The following is a 22876-nucleotide window of genomic DNA, read 5'->3' as shown; positions in this document are numbered from 1 at the left end:
ATGAATCTCTATGGGCAAGAAATAACTATTATTTCCTATGGGCAAGCAATTTCTTATGTTTCCCTGCGTACAGGTAAATACTATGTTTCCCAAAGGGCAAGCAATCTCCAATGAATCTCTATGGGCAAGCAATCTCCATTATTTCCTATGGGCAGGCAATCTCCAATGATTCTCTATTGGCAAGCAATCTCCATTATTTCCTATGGTCAGGCAATCTCCAATGATTCTTTAGGGCAAGCAATCTCCATTATTTCCTATGGGCAAGCAATCTCCAATGATTCTCTATGGGCAAGCAATCTCCAATGATTCTCTATGGGCAAGTAAACCCCAATGATTCTCTATGGGCAAGCAATCCCAATTATTTCCTATGGCCAAGCAATTTCTTATCTTTCCTTAGGTTCAGGTAAATACTATGTTTCACAAAGGGCAAGCAATCTCCACTGATTCTCTATGGGCAAGCAATCCGCATTATTTCCTATGGGCAAGCAATTTCTTCTCTTTCACTATGGTCAGGTAAATACTATGTTTCCCAAATGGCAAGGAATCTCCCATGAATCTCTATGGGCAAGAAATCCCCATTATTTCCTATGGGCAAGCAATTTCGTACCTTTCCTTATGGTCAGGTGAATACTATGTTTCCCAAAGGGCAAGCAATCTCCAATGATTCTCTATGGGCAAGCAATCACCATTATTTCCTATGGGCAAGGAATTTCGTGCCTTTCGTTATGGTCAGGTGAATACTATGTTTCCCAAAGGGCAAGCAATCTCCAGTGATTCTCTATGGGCAAGCAATCACCATTATTTCCTATGGGGAAGCAATTTCTTATCTTGCCATTTGGGCAGGTAAATACTATGTTTCCCAAAGGGCAAGCAATCTCCCATGAATCTCTATGGGCAATAAATAACCATTATTTCCTATGGGCAAGCAATTTGTTATGTTTCCCTACGGTCAGGTAAATACTATGTTTCCCAAAGGGCAAGCAATCTCCAATGATTCTCTATGGGCAAGCAATCATCATTATTTCCTATGGGCAAGCAATTTCTTATGTTTCCCGATGGTCAGGGAAATACTATGTTTCCCAAAGGGCAAGCAATCTCCAATGAATCTCTAAGGGCAAGCAATCTCCATTATTTCCTATGGGCAGGCAATCTCCAATGATTCTCTATGGGCAAGCAATCTCCATTATTTCCAATGGGCAAGCAATCTCCAATGATTCTCTATGGGCAATCAATCATCATTATTTCCTATGGGCAAGAAATCTCCAATGATTCTCTATGGGCAAGCAATCTCCATTATTTCCTAGGGGCAAGCAATCTCCAATGATTCTCTATGGGCAAGCAATCCCCATTATTTTCTATGGGCAAGCAATTTCTTATCTTTCCCTGTGGGCAGGTAAATACTATGTTTCCCAAAGAGCAAGCAATCTCCCATTAATCTCTAAGGGCAAGAAATAACCATTATTTCCTATGGGCAAGCAATTTCTTATGTTTCCCTAAGGTCTGGTAAATACTATGTTTCCCAAACGGGAAGCAATCTCCAATGATTCTCTAATGGCAAGCAATCTCCATTATTTCCTATGGGCAAGCAATCTCCAATGATTCTCTACTGGCAATCCATCTGCATTATTTCCTATGGGCAAGCAATTTCTTATCTTTCCTTATGGTCAGGTAAATACTATGTTTCCCAAGGGGCAAGCAATCTCCCATGAATCTCTATGGGCAAGAAATAACCATTATTTCCTAGGGGCAAGCAATTTCTTATGTTTCCCTATGGTCAGGTAAATACTATGTTTCCCAAAGGGCAAGCAATCTCCAATGAATCTCTGTGGGCAAGCAATCTCCATTATTTCCTATGGGCAGGCAATCTCCAATGATTCTCTATGGGCAAGCAATCTCCATTATTTCCTATGGGCAGGCAATCTCCAATGATTCTCTGTGGGCAAGCAATCATCATTATTTCCTATGGGCAAGCAATCTCCAATGATTCTCTATGGGCAAGCAATCTCCATTATTTCCTATGGGCAAGCAATCTCCAATGATTCTCTATGGGCAAGCAATCTCCATTATTTCCTATGGGCAAGCAATCTCCAATGATTCTCTATGGGCAACAATCTCCAATGATTCTCTATGGGAAAGTAATCTCCATTATTTCCTGTGGGCAAGCAATCTCCAATGATTCTCTATCGGCAAGCAATCTCCATTATTTCCTATGGGCAGGCAATCTCCAATGATTCTCTATGGGCAAGCAATCTCCATTATTTCCTAAGGTCAGGCAATCTCCAATGATTCTCTATGGGCAAGCAATCATCATTACTTCCTATGGGCAAGCAATCTCCAATGATTCTCTACTGGCAATCCATCTGCATTATTTCCTATGGGCAAGCAATTTCTTATCTTTCATTATGGTCAGGTAAATACTATGTTTCCCAAGGGGCAAGCAATCTCCCATGAATCTCTATGGGCAAGAAATAACCATTATTTCCTAGGGGCAAGCAATTTCTTATGTTTCCCTATGGTCAGGTAAATACTATGTTTCCCAAAGGGCAAGCAATCTCCAATGAATCTCTATGGGCAAGCAATCTCCATTATTTCCTATGGGCAGGCAATCTCCAATGATTCTCTATGGGCAAGCAATCTCCATTATTTCCTATGGGCAGGCAATCTCCAATGATTCTCTATGGGCAAGCAATCATCATTATTTCCTATGGGCAAGCAATCTCCAATGATTCTCTATGGGCAAGCAATCTCCATTATTTCCTATGGGCAAGCAATCTCCAATGATTCTCTATGGGCAAGCAATCTCCATTATTTCCTATGGGCAAGCAATCTCCAATGATTCTCTATGGGCAACAATCTCCAATGATTCTCTATGGGCAAGTAATCTCCATTATTTCCTATGGGCAAGCAATCTCCAATGATTCTCTATCGGCAAGCAATCTCCATTATTTCCTATGGGCAGGCAATCTCCAATGATTCTCTATGGGCAAGCAATCTCCATTATTTCCTAAGGTCAGGCAATCTCCAATGATTCTCTATGGGCAACAATCTCCAATGATTCTCTATGGGCAAGTAATCTCCATTATTTCCTATGGGCAAGCAATCTCCAATGATTCTCTATCGGCAAGCAATCTCCATTATTTCCTATGGGCAGGCAATCTCCAATGATTCTCTATGGGCAAGCAATCTCCATTATTTCCTAAGGTCAGGCAATCTCCAATGATTCTCTATGGGCAAGCAATCATCATTACTTCCTATGGGCAAGCAATCTCCAATGATTCTCTATGGGCAAGCAATCCCTATTATTTCCTAAGGGCAAGCAATTTCTTATCTTTCCTTATGTTCAGGTAAATACTATGTTTCCCAAAGGGCAAGCAATCTCCACTGATTCAATATGGGCAAGCAATCCGCATTATTTCCTATGGGCAAGCAATTTCTTCTCTTTCACTATGCTCAGGTAAATACTATGTTTCCCAAATGGCAAGGAATCTCCCATGAATCTCTATGGGCAAGAAATCCCGATTATTTCCTATGGGCAAGCAATTTCGTACCTTTCCTTATGGTGAGGGGAATACTATGTTTCCCAAAAGGGCAAGCAATCTCCAATGATTCTCTATGGGCAAGCAATCACCATTATTTCCTATGGGCAAGCAGTTTCTTATCTTGCCCTATGGGCAGGTAAATACTATGTTTCCCAAAGGGAAGGAATCTCCCATGAATCTCTATGGGCAAGAAATAACTATTATTTCCTATGGGCAAGCAATTTCTTATGTTTCCCTGCGGTCAGGTAAATACTATGTTTCCCAAAGGGCAAGCAATCTCCAATGAATCTCTATGGGCAAGCAATCTCCATTATTTCCTATGGGCAGGCAATCTCCAATGATTCTCTATTGGCAAGCAATCTCCATTATTTCCTATGGTCAGGCAATCTCCAATGATTCTCTATGGGCAAGCAATCATCATTATTTCCTATGGGCAAGCAATCTCCAATGATTCTTTATGGGCAAGCAATCTCCATTATTTCCTATGGGCAAGCAATCTCCAATGATTCTCTATGGGCAAGCAATCTCCATTATTTCCTATGGGCAAGCAATCTCCAATGATTCTCTATGGGCAAGCAATCTCCCATGATTCTCTATGGGCAAGTAAACTCCAATGATTCTCTATGGGCAAGCAATCCCAATTATTTCCTATGGGCAAGCAATTTCTTATCTTTCCTTAGGTTCAGGTAAATACTATGTTTCCCAAAGGGCAAGCAATCTCCACTGATTCTCTATGGGCAAGCAATCCGCATTATTTCCTATGGGCAAGCAATTTCTTCTCTTACACTATGGTCAGGTAAATACTATGTTTCCCAAATGGCAAGGAATCTCCCATGAATCTCTATGGGCAAGAAATCCCCATTATTTCCTATGGGCAAGCAATTTCGTACCTTTCCTTATGGTCAGGTGAATACTATGTTTCCCAAAGGGCAAGCAATCTCCAATGATTCTCTATGGGCAAGCAATCACCATTATTTCCTATGGGCAAGGAATTTCGTACCTTTCGTTATGGTCAGGTGAATACTATGTTTCCCAAAGGGCAAGCAATCTCCAGTGATTCTCTATGGGCAAGCAATCACCATTATTTCCTATGGGGAAGCAATTTCTTATCTTGCCATTTGGGCAGGTAAATACTATGTTTCCCAAAGGGCAAGCAATCTCCCATGAATCTCTATGGGCAATAAATAACCATTATTTCCTATGGGCAAGCAATTTGTTATGTTTCCCTACGGTCAGGTAAATACTATGTTTCCCAAAGGGCAAGCAATCTCCAATGAATCTCTATGGGCAAGCAATCCCCATTATTTTCTATGGGCAAGCAATTTCTTATCTTTCCTTATGGTCAGGTAAATACTATGTTTCCCAAGGGGCAAGCAATCTCCCATGAATCTCTATGGGCAAGAAATAACCATTATTTCCTAGGGGCAAGCAATTTCTTATGTTTCCCTAGGGTCTGGTAAATACTATGTTTCCCAAAGGGCAAGCAATCTCCAATGAATCTCTATGGGCAAGCAATCTCCATTATTTCCTATGGGCAAGCAATTTCTTATCTTTCCCTGTGGGCAGGTAAATACTATGTTTCCCAAAGAGCAAGCAATCTCCCATTAATCTCTATGGGCAAGAAATAACCATTATTTCCTATGGGCAAGCAATTTCTTATGTTTCCCTAGGGTCTGGTAAATACTATGTTTCCCAAAGGGCAAGCAATCTCCAATGAATCTCTATGGGCAAGCAATCTCCATTATTTCCTATGGGCAAGCAATCTCCAATGATTCTCTAATGGCAAGCAATCTCCATTATTTCCTATGGGCAAGCAATCTCCAATGATTCTCTACTGGCAATCCATCTGCATTATTTCCTATGGGCAAGCAATTTCTTATCTTTCCTTATGGTCAGGTAAATACTATGTTTCCCAAGGGGCAAGCAATCTCCCATGAATCTCTATGGGCAAGAAATAACCATTATTTCCTAGGGGCAAGCAATTTCTTATGTTTCCCTATGGTCAGGTAAATACTATGTTTCCCAAAGGGCAAGCAATCTCCAATGAATCTCTATGGGCAAGCAATCTCCATTATTTCCTATGGGCAGGCAATCTCCAATGATTCTCTATGGGCAAGCAATCTCCATTATTTCCTATGGGCAGGCAATCTCCAATGATTCTCTATGGGCAAGCAATCATCATTATTTCCTATGGGCAAGCAATCTCCAATGATTCTCTATGGGCAAGCAATCTCCATTATTTCCTATGGGCAAGCAATCTCCACTGATTCTCTATGGGCAAGCAATCTCCATTATTTCCTATGGGCAAGCAATCTCCAATGATTCTCTATGGGCAAGTAATCTCCATTATTTCCTATGGGCAAGCAATCTCCAATGATTCTCTATCGGCAAGCAATCTCCATTATTTCCTATGGGCAGGCAATCTCCAATGATTCTCTATGGGCAACAATCTCCATTATTTCCTAAGGTCAGGCAATCTCCAATGATTCTCTATGGGCAAGCAATCATCATTATTTCCTATGGGCAAGTAATATCCAATGATTCTCTATGGGCAAGCAATCTCCATTATTTCCTATGGGCAAGCAATCTCCAATGATTCTCTATGGGCAATCCATCCGCATTATTTCCTATGGGCAAGCAATTTCTTATCTTTCCTTATGGTCAGGTAAATACTATGTTTCCCAAGGGGCAAGCAATCTCCCATGAATCTCTATGGGCAAGAAATAACCATTATTTCCTATAGGCAAGCAATTTCTTATGTTTCCCTATGGTCAGGTAAATACTATGTTTCCCAAAGGGCAAGCAATCTCCAATGAATCTGTATGGGCAAGCAATCTCCATTATTTCCTATGGGCAGGCAATCTCCAATGATTCTCTATGGGCAAGCAATCTCCATTATTTCCTCTGGGCAAGCAATCTCCAATGATTCTCTATGGGCAAGCAATCCCCATTATTTTCTATGGGCAAGCAATTTCTTATCTTTCCCTGTGGGCAGGTAAATACTATGTTTCCCAAAGAGCAAGCAATCTCCCATTAATATCTATGGGCAGGAAATAACCATTATTTCCTATGGGCAAGCAATTTCTTATGTTTCCTTAAGGTCTGGTAAATACTATGTTTCCCAAACGGGAAGCAATCTCCAATGATTCTCTATTGGCAAGCAATCTCCATTATTTCCTATGGGCAAGCAATCTCCAATGATTCTCTACTGGCAATCCATCTGCATTATTTCCTATGGGCAAGCAATTTCTTATCTTTCCTTATGGTCAGGTAAATACTATGTTTCCCAAGGGGCAAGCAATCTCCCATGAATCTCTATGGGCAAGAAATAACCATTATTTCCTAGGGGCAAGCAATTTCTTATGTTTCCCTATGGTCAGGTAAATACTATGTTTCCCAAAGGGCAAGCAATCTCCAATGAATCTCTATGGGCAAGCAATCTCCATTATTTCCTATGGGCAGGCAATCTCCAATGATTCTCTATGGGCAAGCAATCTCCATTATTTCCTATGGGCAGGCAATCTCCAATGATTCTCTATGGGCAAGCAATCATCATTATTTCCTATGGGCAAGCAATCTCCAATGATTCTCTATGGGCAAGCAATCTCCATTATTTCCTATGGGCAAGCAATCTCCAATGATTCTCTATGGGCAAGCAATATCCATCATTTCCTATGGGCATGCAATCTCCAATGATTCTCTATGGGCAAGTAATCTCCATTATTTCCTATGGGCAAGCAATCTCCAATGATTCTCTATCGGCAAGCAATCTCCATTATTTCCTATGGGCAGGCAATCTCCAATGATTCTCTATGGGCAACAATCTCCATTATTTCCTAAGGTCAGGCAATCTCCAATGATTCTCTATGGGCAAGCAATCATCATTATTTCCTATGGGCAAGTAATATCCAATGATTCTCTATGGGCAAGCAATCTCCATTATTTCCTATGGGCAAGCAATCTCCAATGATTCTCTAAGGGCAATCCATCCGCATTATTTCCTATGGGCAAGCAATTTCTTATCTTTCCTTATGGTCAGGTAAATACTATGTTTCCCAAGGGGCAAGCAATCTCCCATGAATCTCTATGGGCAAGAAATAACCATTATTTCCTAGGGGCAAGCAATTTCTTATGTTTCCCTATGGTCAGGTAAATACTATGTTTCCCAAAGGGCAAGCAATCTCCAATGAATCTCTATGGGCAAGCAATCTCCATTATTTCCTATGGGCAGGCAATCTCCAATGATTCTCTATGGGCAAGCAATCTCCATTATTTCCTATGGGCAGGCAATCTCCAATGATTCTCTATGGGCAAGCAATCATCATTATTTCCTATGGGCAAGCAATCTCCAATGATTCTCTATGGGCAAGCAATCTCCATTATTTCCTATGGGCAAGCAATCTCCAATGATTCTCTATGGGCAAGCAATATCCATCATTTCCTATGGGCATGCAATCTCCAATGATTCTCTATGGGCAAGTAATCTCCATTATTTCCTAAGGGCAAGCAATCTCCAATGATTCTCTATCGGCAAGCAATCTCCATTATTTCCTATGGGCAGGCAATCTCCAATGATTCTCTATGGGCAACAATCTCCATTATTTCCTAAGGTCAGGCAATCTCCAATGATTCTCTATGGGCAAGCAATCATCATTATTTCCTATGGGCAAGTAATATCCAATGATTCTCTATGGGCAAGCAATCTCCATTATTTCCTATGGGCAAGCAATCTCCAATGATTCTCTAAGGGCAATCCATCCGCATTATTTCCTATGGGCAAGCAATTTCTTATCTTTCCTTATGGTCAGGTAAATACTATGTTTCCCAAGGGGCAAGCAATCTCCCATGAATCTCTATGGGCAAGAAATAACCATTATTTCCTATAGGCAAGCAATTTCTTATGTTTCCCTATGGTCAGGTAAATACTATGTTTCCCAAAGGGCAAGCAATCTCCAATGAATCTGTATGGGCAAGCAATCTCCATTATTTCCTATGGGCAGGCAATCTCCAATGATTCTCTACGGGCAAGCAATCTCCATTATTTCCAATGGGCAAGCAATCTCCAATGATTCTCTATGGGCAAGCAATCTCCATTATTTCCTCTGGGCAAGCAATCTCCAATCATTCTCTATGGGCAAGCAATCCCCATTATTTTCTATGGGCAAGCAATTTCTTATCTTTCCCTGTGGGCAGGTAAATACTATGTTTCCCAAAGAGCAAGCAATCTCCCATTAATATCTATGGGCAGGAAATAACCATTATTTCCTATGGGCAAGCAATTTCTTATGTTTCCTTAAGGTCTGGTAAATACTATGTTTCCCAAACGGGAAACAATCTCCAATGATTCTCTATTGGCAAGCAATCTCCATTATTTCCTATGGGCAAGCAATCTCCAATGATTCTCTACTGGCAATCCATCTGCATTATTTCCTATGGGCAAGCAATTTCTTATCTTTCCTTATGGTCAGGTAAATACTATGTTTCCCAAGGGGCAAGCAATCTCCCATGAATCTCTATGGGCAAGAAATAACCATTATTTCCTAGGGGCAAGCAATTTCTTATGTTTCCCTATGGTAAGGTAAATACTATGTTTCCCAAAGGGCAAGCAATCTCCAATGAATCTCTATGGGCAAGCAATCTCCATTATTTCCTATGGGCAAGCAATCTCCAATGATTCTCTATGGGCAAGCAATCATCATTATTTCCTATGGGCAAGCAATCTCCAATGATTCTCTATGGGCAAGCAATCTCCATTATTTCCTATGGGCAAGCAATCTCCAATGATTCTCTATGGGCAAGCAATATCCATCATTTCCTATGGGCATGCAATCTCCAATGATTCTCTATGGGCAAGTAATCTCCATTATTTCCTATGGGCAAGCAATCTCCAATGATTCTCTATCGGCAAGCAATCTCCATTATTTCCTATGGGCAGGCAATCTCCAATGATTCTCTATGGGCAACAATCTCCATTATTTCCTAAGGTCAGGCAATCTCCAATGATTCTCTATGGGCAAGCAATCATCATTATTTCCTATGGGCAAGTAATATCCAATGATTCTCTATGGGCAAGCAATCTCCATTATTTCCTATGGGCAAGCAATCTCCAATGATTCTCTAAGGGCAATCCATCCGCATTATTTCCTATGGGCAAGCAATTTCTTATCTTTCCTTATGGTCAGGTAAATACTATGTTTCCCAAGGGGCAAGCAATCTCCCATGAATCTCTATGGGCAAGAAATAACCATTATTTCCTAGGGGCAAGCAATTTCTTATGTTTCCCTATGGTCAGGTAAATACTATGTTTCCCAAAGGGCAAGCAATCTCCAATGAATCTCTATGGGCAAGCAATCTCCATTATTTCCTATGGGCAGGCAATCTCCAATGATTCTCTATGGGCAAGCAATCTCCATTATTTCCTATGGGCAGGCAATCTCCAATGATTCTCTATGGGCAAGCAATCATCATTATTTCCTATGGGCAAGCAATCTCCAATGATTCTCTATGGGCAAGCAATCTCCATTATTTCCTATGGGCAAGCAATCTCCAATGATTCTCTATGGGCAAGCAATATCCATCATTTCCTATGGGCATGCAATCTCCAATGATTCTCTATGGGCAAGTAATCTCCATTATTTCCTAAGGGCAAGCAATCTCCAATGATTCTCTATCGGCAAGCAATCTCCATTATTTCCTATGGGCAGGCAATCTCCAATGATTCTCTATGGGCAACAATCTCCATTATTTCCTAAGGTCAGGCAATCTCCAATGATTCTCTATGGGCAAGCAATCATCATTATTTCCTATGGGCAAGTAATATCCAATGATTCTCTATGGGCAAGCAATCTCCATTATTTCCTATGGGCAAGCAATCTCCAATGATTCTCTAAGGGCAATCCATCCGCATTATTTCCTATGGGCAAGCAATTTCTTATCTTTCCTTATGGTCAGGTAAATACTATGTTTCCCAAGGGGCAAGCAATCTCCCATGAATCTCTATGGGCAAGAAATAACCATTATTTCCTATAGGCAAGCAATTTCTTATGTTTCCCTATGGTCAGGTAAATACTATGTTTCCCAAAGGGCAAGCAATCTCCAATGAATCTGTATGGGCAAGCAATCTCCATTATTTCCTATGGGCAGGCAATCTCCAATGATTCTCTACGGGCAAGCAATCTCCATTATTTCCAATGGGCAAGCAATCTCCAATGATTCTCTATGGGCAAGCAATCTCCATTATTTCCTCTGGGCAAGCAATCTCCAATCATTCTCTATGGGCAAGCAATCCCCATTATTTTCTATGGGCAAGCAATTTCTTATCTTTCCCTGTGGGCAGGTAAATACTATGTTTCCCAAAGAGCAAGCAATCTCCCATTAATATCTATGGGCAGGAAATAACCATTATTTCCTATGGGCAAGCAATTTCTTATGTTTCCTTAAGGTCTGGTAAATACTATGTTTCCCAAACGGGAAACAATCTCCAATGATTCTCTATTGGCAAGCAATCTCCATTATTTCCTATGGGCAAGCAATCTCCAATGATTCTCTACTGGCAATCCATCTGCATTATTTCCTATGGGCAAGCAATTTCTTATCTTTCCTTATGGTCAGGTAAATACTATGTTTCCCAAGGGGCAAGCAATCTCCCATGAATCTCTATGGGCAAGAAATAACCATTATTTCCTAGGGGCAAGCAATTTCTTATGTTTCCCTATGGTAAGGTAAATACTATGTTTCCCAAAGGGCAAGCAATCTCCAATGAATCTCTATGGGCAAGCAATCTCCATTATTTCCTATGGGCAAGCAATCTCCAATGATTCTCTATGGGCAAGCAATCATCATTATTTCCTATGGGCAAGCAATCTCCAATGATTCTCTATGGGCAAGCAATCATCATTACTTCCTATGGGCAAGCAATCTCCAATGATTCTCTATGGGCAAGCAATCTCCATTATTTCTTATGGGCAAGCAATCTCCAATGATTCTCTATGGGCAAGCAATCCCTATTATTTCCTAAGGGCAAGCAATTTCTTATCTTTCCTTATGTTCAGGTAAATACTATGTTTCCCAAAGGGCAAGCAATCTCCACTGATTCAATATGGGCAAGCAATCCGCATTATTTCCTATGGGCAAGCAATTTCTTCTCTTTCACTATGCTCAGGTAAATGCTATGTTTCCCAAATGGCAAGGAATCTCCCATGAATCTCTATGGGCAAGAAATCCCGATTATTTCCTATGGGCAAGCAATTTCGTACCTTTCCTTATGGTCAGGGGAATACTATGTTTCCCAAAGGGCAAGCAATCTCCAATGATTCTCTATGGGCAAGCAATCACCATTATTTCCTATGGGCAAGCAATTTCTTATCTTGCCCTATGGGCAGGTAAATACTATGTTTCCCAAAGGGCAAGCAATCTCCAATGATTCTCTATGGGCAAGCAATCTCCATTATTTCCTCTGGGCAAGCAATCTCCAATGATTCTCTATGGGCAAGCAATCCCCATTATTTTCTATGGGCAAGCAATTTCTTATCTTTCCTTATGGTCAGGTAAATACTATGTTTCCCAAGGGGCAAGCAATCTCCCATGAATCTCTATGGGCAAGAAATAACCATTATTTCCTAGGGGCAAGCAATTTCTTATGTTTCCCTAGGGTCTGGTAAATACTATGTTTCCCAAAGGGCAAGCAATCTCCAATGAATCTCTATGGGCAAGCAATCTCCATTATTTCCTATGGGCAAGCAATTTCTTCTCTTTCCCTGTGGGCAGGTAAATACTATGTTTCCCAAAGAGCAAGCAATCTCCCATTAATCTCTATGGGCAAGAAATAACCATTATTTCCTATGGGCAAGCAATTTCTTATGTTTCCCTAGGGTCTGGTAAATACTATGTTTCCCAAAGGGCAAGCAATCTCCAATGAATCTCTATGGGCAAGCAATCTCCATTATTTCCTATGGGCAAGCAATCTCCAATGATTCTCTAATGGCAAGCAATCTCCATTATTTCCTATGGGCAAGCAATCTCCAATGATTCTCTACTGGCAATCCATCTGCATTATTTCCTATGGGCAAGCAATTTCTTATCTTTCCTTATGGTCAGGTAAATACTATGTTTCCCAAGGGGCAAGCAATCTCCCATGAATCTCTATGGGCAAGAAATAACCATTATTTCCTAGGGGCAAGCAATTTCTTATGTTTCCCTATGGTCAGGTAAATACTATGTTTCCCAAAGGGCAAGCAATCTCCAATGAATCTCTATGGGCAAGCAATCTCCATTATTTCCTATGGGCAGGCAATCTCCAATGATTCTCTATGGGCAAGCAATCTCCATTATTTCCTATGGGCAGGCAATCTCCAATGATTCTCTATGGGCAAGCAATCATCATTATTTCCTATGGGCAAGCAATCTCCAATGATTCTCTATGGGCAAGCAATCTCCATTATTTCCTATGGGCAAGCAATCTCCAATGATTCTCTATGGGCAAGCAATCTCCAATGATTCTCTATCGGCAAGCAATCTCCATTATTTCCTAAGGTCAGGCAATCTCCAATGATTCTCTATGGGCAACAATCTCCATTATTTCCTAAGGTCAGGCAATCTCCAATGATTCTCTATGGGCAATCCATCCGCATTATTTCCTATGGGCAAGCAATTTCTTATCTTTCCTTATGGTCAGGTAAATACTATGTTTCCCAAGGGGCAAGCAATCTCCCATGAATCTCTATGGGCAAGAAATAACCATTATTTCCTATAGGCAAGCAATTTCTTATGTTTCCCTATGGTCAGGTAAATACTATGTTTCCCAAAGGGCAAGCAATCTCCAATGAATCTGTATGGGCAAACAATCTCCATTATTTCCTAAGGACAGGCAATCTCCAATGATTCTCTATGGGCAAGCAATCTCCATTATTTCCAATGGGCAAGCAATCTCCAATGATTCTCTATGGGCAAACAATCTCCATTATTTCCTCTGGGCAAGCAATCTCCAATGATTCTCTATGGGCAAGCAATCCCCATTATTTTCTATGGGCAAGCAATTTCTTATCTTTCCCTGTGGGCAGGTAAATACTATGTTTCCCAAAGAGCAAGCAATCTCCCATTAATATCTATGGGCAGGAAATAACCATTATTTCCTATGGGCAAGCAATTTCTTATGTTTCCTTAAGGTCTGGTAAATACTATGTTTCCCAAACGGGAAGCAATCTCCAATGATTCTCTACTGGCAATCCATCTGCATTATTTCCTATGGGCAAGCAATTTCTTATCTTTCCTTATGGTCAGGTAAATACTATGTTTCCCAAGGGGCAAGCAATCTCCCATGAATCTCTATGGGCAAGAAATAACCATTATTTCCTAGGGGCAAGCAATTTCTTATGTTTCCCTATGGTCAGGTAAATACTATGTTTCCCAAAGGGCAAGCAATCTCCAATGAATCTCTATGGGCAAGCAATCTCCATTATTTCCTATGGGCAGGCAATCTCCAATGATTCTCTATGGGCAAGCAATCTCCATTATTTCCTATGGGCAGGCAATCTCCAATGATTCTCTATGGGCAAGCAATCATCATTATTTCCTATGGGCAAGCAATCTCCAATGATTCTCTATGGCCAAGCAATCTCCATCATTTCCTATGGGCATGCAATCTCCAATGATTCTCTATGGGCAAGTAATCTCCATTATTTCCTATGGGCAAGCAATCTCCAATGATTCTCTATCGGCAAGCAATCTCCATTATTTCCTATGGGCAGGCAATCTCCAATGATTCTCTATGGGCAACAATCTCCATTATTTCCTAAGGTCAGGCAATCTCCAATGATTCTCTATGGGCAAGCAATCATCATTATTTCCTATGGGCAAGTAATATCCAATGATTCTCTATGGGCAAGCAATCTCCATTATTTCCTATGGGCAAGCAATCTCCAATGATTCTCTAAGGGCAATCCATCCGCATTATTTCCTATGGGCAAGCAATTTCTTATCTTTCCTTATGGTCAGGTAAATACTATGTTTCCCAAGGGGCAAGCAATCTCCCATGAATCTCTATGGGCAAGAAATAACCATTATTTCCTATAGGCAAGCAATTTCTTATGTTTCCCTATGGTCAGGTAAATACTATGTTTCCCAAAGTGCAAGCAATCTCCAATGAATCTGTATGGGCAAGCAATCTCCATTATTTCCTATGGGCAGGCAATCTCCTATGATTCTCTATGGGCAAGCAATCTCCATTATTTCCAAAGGGCAAGCAATCTCCAATGATTCTCTATGGGCAAGCAATCTCCATTATTTCCTCTGGGCAAGCAATCTCCAATGATTCTCTATGGGCAAGCAATCCCCATTATTTTCTATGGGCAAGCAATTTCTTATCTTTCCCTGTGGGCAGGTAAATACTATGTTTCCCAAAGAGCAAGCAATCTCCCATTAATATCTATGGGCAGGAAATAACCATTATTTCCTATGGGCAAGCAATTTCTTATGTTTCCTTAAGGTCTGGTAAATACTATGTTTCCCAAACGGGAAACAATCTCCAATGATTCTCTATTGGCAAGCAATCTCCATTATTTCCTATGGGCAAGCAATCTCCAATGATTCTCTACTGGCAATCCATCTGCATTATTTCCTATGGGCAAGCAATTTCTTATCTTTCCTTATGGTCAGGTAAATACTATGTTTCCCAAGGGGCAAGCAATCTCCCATGAATCTCTATGGGCAAGAAATAACCATTATTTCCTAGGGGCAAGCAATTTCTTATGTTTCCCTATGGTCAGGTAAATACTATGTTTCCCAAAGGGCAAGCAATCTCCAATGAATCTCTATGGGCAAGCAATCTCCATTATTTCCTATGGGCAAGCAATCTCCAATGATTCTCTATGGGCAAGCAATCATCATTATTTCCTAAGGGCAAGCAATCTCCAATGATTCTCTATGGGCAAGCAATCATCATTACTTCCTATGGGCAAGCAATCTCCAATGATTCTCTATGGGCAAGCAATCTCCATTATTTCTTATGGGCAAGCAATCTCCAATGATTCTCTATGGGCAAGCAATCCCTATTATTTCCTAAGGGCAAGCAATTTCTTATCTTTCCTTATGTTCAGGTAAATACTATGTTTCCCAAAGGGCAAGCAATCTCCACTGATTCAATATGGGCAAGCAATCCGCATTATTTCCTATGGGCAAGCAATTTCTTCTCTTTCACTATGCTCAGGTAAATACTATGTTTCCCAAATGGCAAGGAATCTCCCATGAATCTCTATGGGCAAGAAATCCCGATTATTTCCTATGGGCAAGCAATTTCGTACCTTTCCTTATGGTCAGGGGAATACTATGTTTCCCAAAGGGCAAGCAATCTCCAATGATTCTCTATGGGCAAGCAATCACCATTATTTCCTATGGGCAAGCAATTTCTTATCTTGCCCTATGGGCAGGTAAATACTATGTTTCCCAAAGGGCAAGCAATCTCCAGTGATTCTCTATGGGCAAGCAATCACCATTATTTCCTATGGGGAAGCAATTTCTTATCTTGCCATTTGGGCAGGTAAATACTATGTTTCCCAAAGGGCAAGCAATCTCCCATGAATCTCTATGGGCAATAAATAACCATTATTTCCTATGGGCAAGCAATTTGTTATGTTTCCCTACGGTCAGGTAAATACTATGTTTCCCAAAGGGCAAGCAATCTCCAATGATTCTCTATGGGCAAGCAATCTCCATTATTTCCTCTGGGCAAGCAATCTCCAATGATTCTCTATGGGCAAGCAATCCCCATTATTTTCTATGGGCAAGCAATTTCTTATCTTTCCTTATGGTCAGGTAAATACTATGTTTCCCAAGGGGCAAGCAATCTCCCATGAATCTCTATGGGCAAGAAATAACCATTATTTCCTAGGGGCAAGCAATTTCTTATGTTTCCCTAGGGTCTGGTAAATACTATGTTTCCCAAAGGGCAAGCAATCTCCAATGAATCTCTATGGGCAAGCAATCTCCATTATTTCCTATGGGCAAGCAATTTCTTCTCTTTCCCTGTGGGCAGGTAAATACTATGTTTCCCAAAGAGCAAGCAATCTCCCATTAATCTCTATGGGCAAGAAATAACCATTATTTCCTATGGGCAAGCAATTTCTTATGTTTCCCTAGGGTCTGGTAAATACTATGTTTCCCAAAGGGCAAGCAATCTCCAATGAATCTCTATGGGCAAGCAATCTCCATTATTTCCTATGGGCAAGCAATCTCCAATGATTCTCTAATGGCAAGCAATCTCCATTATTTCCTATGGGCAAGCAATCTCCAATGATTCTCTACTGGCAATCCATCTGCATTATTTCCTATGGGCAAGCAATTTCTTATCTTTCCTTATGGTCAGGTAAATACTATGTTTCCCAAGGGGCAAGCAATCTCCCATGAATCTCTATGGGCAAGAAATAACCATTATTTCCTAGGGGCAAGCAATTTCTTATGTTTCCCTATGGTCAGGTAAATACTATGTTTCCCAAAGGGCAAGCAATCTCCAATGAATCTCTATGGGCAAGCAATCTCCATTATTTCCTATGGGCAGGCAATCTCCAATGATTCTCTATGGGCAAGCAATCTCCATTATTTCCTATGGGCAGGCAATCTCCAATGATTCTCTATGGGCAAGCAATCATCATTATTTCCTATGGGCAAGCAATCTCCAATGATTCTCTATGGGCAAGCAATCTCCATTATTTCCTATGGGCAAGCAATCTCCAATGATTCTCTATGGGCAAGCAATCTCCAATGATTCTCTATCGGCAAGCAATCTCCATTATTTCCTATGGGCAGGCAATCTCCAATGATTCTCTATGGGCAACAATCTCCATTATTTCCTAAGGTCAGGCAATCTCCAATGATTCTCTATGGGCAATCCATCCGCATTATTTCCTATGGGCAAGCAATTTCTTATCTTTCCTTATGGTCAGGTAAATACTATGTTTCCCAAGGGGCAAGCAATCTCCCATGAATCTCTATGGGCAAGAAATAACCATTATTTCCTATAGGCAAGCAATTTCTTATGTTTCCCTATGGTCAGGTAAATACTATGTTTCCCAAAGGGCAAGCAATCTCCAATGAATCTGTATGGGCAAACAATCTCCATTATTTCCTAAGGACAGGCAATCTCCAATGATTCTCTATGGGCAAGCAATCTCCATTATTTCCAATGGGCAAGCAATCTCCAATGATTCTCTATGGGCAAGCAATCCCCATTATTTTCTATGGGCAAGCAATTTCTTATCTTTCCCTGTGGGCAGGTAAATACTATGTTTCCCAAAGAGCAAGCAATCTCCCATTAATATCTATGGGCAGGAAATAACCATTATTTCCTATGGGCAAGCAATTTCTTATGTTTCCTTAAGGTCTGGTAAATACTATGTTTCCCAAACGGGAAGCAATCTCCAATGATTCTCTACTGGCAATCCATCTGCATTATTTCCTATGGGCAAGCAATTTCTTATCTTTCCTTATGTTAAGGTAAATACTATGTTTCCCAAAGGGCAAGCAATCTCCACTGATTCTCTATGGGCAAGCAATCCGCATTATTTCCTATGGGCAAGCAATTTCTTCACTTTCACTATGCTCAGGTAAATACTATGTTTCCCAAATGGCAAGGAATCTCCCATGAATCTCTATGGGCAAGAAATCCCCATTATTTCCTATGGGCAAGCAATTTCGTACCTTTCCTTGTGGTCAGGTGAATACTATGTTTCCCAAAGGGCAAGTAATCTCCAATGAATCTCTATGGGCAAGCAATCTCCATTATTTCCTATGGGCAGGCAATCTCCAATGATTCTCTATGGGCAAGCAATCTCCATTATTTCCTATGGGCAAGCATTCTCCAATGATTCTCTATGGGCAAGCAATCTCCATTATTTCCTATGGGCAAGCAATCTCCAATGATTCTCTATGGGCAAGCAATCTCCATTATTTCCTATGGGCAAGCATTCTCCAATGATTCTCTATGGGCAAGCAATCTCCATTATTTCCTATGGGCAAGCATTCTCCAATGATTCTCTATGGGCAAGCAATCTCCATTATTTCCTATGGGCAAGCATTCTCCAATGATTCTCTATGGGCAAGCAATCTCCATTATTTCCTATGGGCAAGCAATCTCCAATGATTCTCTATGGGCAAGCAATCTCCATTATTTCCTATGGGCAAGCATTCTCCAATGATTCTCTATGGGCAAGCAATCTCCATTATTTCCTATGGGCAAGCAATCTCCAATGATTCTCTATGGGCAAGTAATCTCCATTATTTCTTATGGGCAAGCAATCTCCAATGATTCTCTATGGGCAAGCAATCTCCATTATTTCCTATGGGCAAGCAATCTCCAATGATTCTCTATGGGCAAGTAATCTCCATTATTTCCTATGGGCAAGCAATCTCCAATGATTCTCTATGGGCAAGCAATCTCCATTATTTCTTATGGGCAAGCAATCTCCAATGATTCTCTATGGGCAAGCAATCCCAATTATTTCCTATGGGCAAGCAATTTCTTATCTTTCCTTAGGTTCAGGTAAATACTATGTTTCCCAAAGGGCAAGCAATCTCCACTGATTCTCTATTGGCAAGCAATCCGCATTTTTTCCTATGGGCAAGCAATTTCTTCTCTTTCACTATGGTCAGGTAAATACTATGTTTCCCAAATGGCAAGGAATCTCCCATGAATCTCTATGGGCAAGAAATCCCCATTATTTCCTATGGGCAAGCAATTCCGTACCTTTCCTTATGGTCAGGTGAATACTATGTTTCCCAAAGGGCAAGCAATCTCCAATGATTCTCTATGGGCAAGCAATCACCATTATTTCCTATGGGCAAGCAATTTCGTACCTTTCCTTATGGTCAGGTGAATACTATGTTTCCCAAAGGGCAAGCAATCTCCAGTGATTCTCTATGGGCAAGCAACCACCATTATTTCCTATGGGGAAGCAATTTCTTATCTTGCCCTATGGGCAGGTAAATACTATGTTTCCCAAAGGGCAAGCAATCTCCCATGAATCTCTATGGGCAAGAAATAACCATTATTTCCTATGGGCAAGCAATTTGTTATATTTCCCTATGGTCAGGTAAATACTATGTTTCCCAAAGGGCAAGCAGTCTCCAATGATTCTCTATGGGCAAGCAATCTCCATTATTTCCTATGGGCAAGCAATTTCTTATCTTTCCTTATGTTCATGGAAAAACTATGTTTCCCAAAGGGCAAGCAATCTCCACTGATTCTCTATGGGCAAGCAATCCGCATTATTTCCTATGGGCAAGCAATTTCTTCTCTTTCACTATGCTCACGTAAATACTATGTTTCCCAAATGGCAAGGAATCTCCCATGAATCTCTATGGGCAAGAAATCCCCATTATTTCCTATGGGCAAGCAATTTCGTACCTTTCCTTATGGTCAGGTGAATACTATGTTTCCCAAAGGGCAAGCAATCTCCAATGATTCTCTATGGGCAAGCAATCACCATTATTTCCTATGGGCAAGCAATTTCTTATCTTGCCCTATGGACAGGTAAATACTATGTTTCCCAAAGGGAAGGAATCTCCCATGAATCTCTATGGGCAAGAAATAACTATTATTTCCTATGGGCAAGCAATTTCTTATGTTTCCCTGCGGTCAGGTAAATACTATGTTTCCCAAAGGGCAAGTAATCTCCAATGAATCTCTATGGGCAAGCAATCTCCATTATTTCCTATGGGCAGGCAATCTCCAATGATTCTCTATGGGCAAGCAATCTCCATTATTTCCTATGGTCAGGCAATCTCCAATGATTCTCTATGGGCAAGCAATCACCATTATTTCCTATGGGCAAGCAATTTCGTACCTTTCCTTATGGTCAGGTGAATACTATGTTTCCCAAAGGGCAAGCAATCTCCAGTGATTCTCTATGGGCAAGCAACCACCATTATTTCCTATGGGGAAGCAATTTCTTATCTTGCCCTATGGGCAGGTAAATACTATGTTTCCCAAAGGGAAGGAATCTCCCATGAATCTCTATGGGCAAGAAATAACTATTATTTCCTATGGGCAAGCAATTTCTTATGTTTCCCTGCGGTCAGGTAAATACTATGTTTCCCAAAGGGCAAGTAATCTCCAATGATTCTCTATGGGGAAGCAATCTCCATTATTTCCTATGGGCAAGCATTCTCCAATGATTCTCTATGGGCAAGCAATCCCAATTATTTCCTATGGGCAAGCAATTTCTTATCTTTCCTTAGGTTCAGGTAAATACTATGTTTCCCAAAGGGCAAGCAATCTCCACTGATTCTCTATTGGCAAGCAATCCGCATTATTTCCTATGGGCAAGCAATTTCTTCTCTTTCACTATGCTCAGGTAAATACTATGTTTCCCAAATGGCAAGGAATCTCCCATGAATCTCTATGGGCAAGAAATCCCCATTATTTCCTATGGGCAAGCAATTTCGTACCTTTCCTTATGGTCAGGTGAATACTATGTTTCCCAAAGGGCAAGCAATCTCCAATGATTCTCTATGGGCAAGCAATCACCATTATTTCCTATGGGCAAGCAATTTCGTACCTTTCCTTATGGTCAGGTGAATACTATGTTTCCCAAAGGGCAAGCAATCTCCAGTGATTCTCTATGGGCAAGCAACCACCATTATTTCCTATGGGGAAGCAATTTCTTATCTTGCCCTATGGGCAGGTAAATACTATGTTTCCCAAAGGGCAAGCAATCTCCCATGAATCTCTATGGCCAAGAAATAACCATTATTTCCTATGGGCAAGCAATTTGTTATGTTTCCCTACGGTCAGGTAAATACTATGTTTCCCAAAGGGCAAGCAGTCTCCAATGATTCTCTATGGGCAAACAATCTCCATTATTTCCTATGGGCAAGCAATTTCTTATCTTTCCTTATGTTAAGGTAAATACTATGTTTCCCAAAGGGCAAGCAATCTCCACTGATTCTCTATGGGCAAGCAATCCGCATTATTTCCTATGGGCAAGCAATTTCTTCTCTTTCACTATGCTCAGGTAAATACTATGTTTCCCAAATGGCAAGGAATCTCCCATGAATCTCTATGGGCAAGAAATCCCCATTATTTCCTATGGGCAAGCAATTTCGTACCTTTCCTTGTGGTCAGGTGAATACTATGTTTCCCAAAGGGCAAGTAATCTCCAATGAATCTCTATGGGCAAGCAATCTCCATTATTTCCTATGGGCAGGCAATCTCCAATGATTCTCTATGGGCAAGCAATCTCCATTATTTCCTATGGGCAAGCAATCATCATTATTTCGAATGGGTAAGCAATCTCCAATGATTCTCTATGGGAAACAATCTCCATTATTTCCTATGGGCAAGCATTCTCCAATGATTCTCTATGGGCAAGCAATCTCCATTATTTCCTATGGGCAAGCATTCTCCAATGATTCTCTATGGGCAAGCAATCTCCATTATTTCCTATGGGCAAGCATTCTCCAATGATTCTCTATGGGCAAGCAATCTCCATTATTTCCTATGGGCAAGCAATCTCCAATGATTCTCTATGGGCAAGCAATCTCCATTATTTCCTATGGTTAAGCATTCTCCAATGATTCTCTATGGGCAAGCAATCTCCATTATTTCCTATGGGCAAGCAATCTCCAATGATTCTCTATGGGCAAGTAATCTCCATTATTTCCTATGGGCAAGCAATCTCCAATGATTCTCTATGGGCAAGCAATCTCCAATGATTCTCTATGGGCAAGCAATCTCCATTATTTCTTATGGGCAAGCAATCTCCAATGATTCTCTATGGGCAAGCAATCCCAATTATTTCCTATGGGCAAGCAATTTCTTATCTTTCCTTAGGTTCAGGTAAATACTATGTTTCCCAAAGGGCAAGCAATCTCCACTGATTCTCTATTGGCAAGCAATCCGCATTTTTTCCTATGGGCAAGCAATTTCTTCTCTTTCACTATGGTCAGGTAAATACTATGTTTCCCAAATGGCAAGGAATCTCCCATGAATCTCTATGGGCAAGAAATCCCCATTATTTCCTATGGGCAAGCAATTTCGTACCTTTCCTTATGGTCAGGTGAATACTATGTTTCCCAAAGGGCAAGCAATCTCCAGTGATTCTCTATGGGCAAGCAACGACCATTATTTCCTATGGGCAAGCAATTTCTTATCTTGCCCTATGGGCAGGTAAATACTATGTTTCCCAAAGGGCAAGCAATCTCCCATGAATCTCTATGGGCAAGAAATAACCATTATTTCCTATGGGCAAGCAATTTGTTATGTTTCCCTACGGTCAGGTAAATACTATGTTTCCCAAAGGGCATGCAGTCTCCAATGATTCTCTATGGGCAAGCAATCTCCATTATTT

The sequence above is a fragment of the Sceloporus occidentalis genome, unplaced genomic scaffold (genome assembly GCF_023333645.1).
Source record: "Sceloporus occidentalis isolate IW3139 unplaced genomic scaffold, rSceOcc1.0.p SCAF_8, whole genome shotgun sequence".
Classification (NCBI taxonomy): Eukaryota; Metazoa; Chordata; class Lepidosauria; order Squamata; family Phrynosomatidae; genus Sceloporus; species Sceloporus occidentalis.
The sequence above is the reverse complement of the archived record's forward strand: the minus strand, read 5'-3'. Positions refer to the sequence as shown.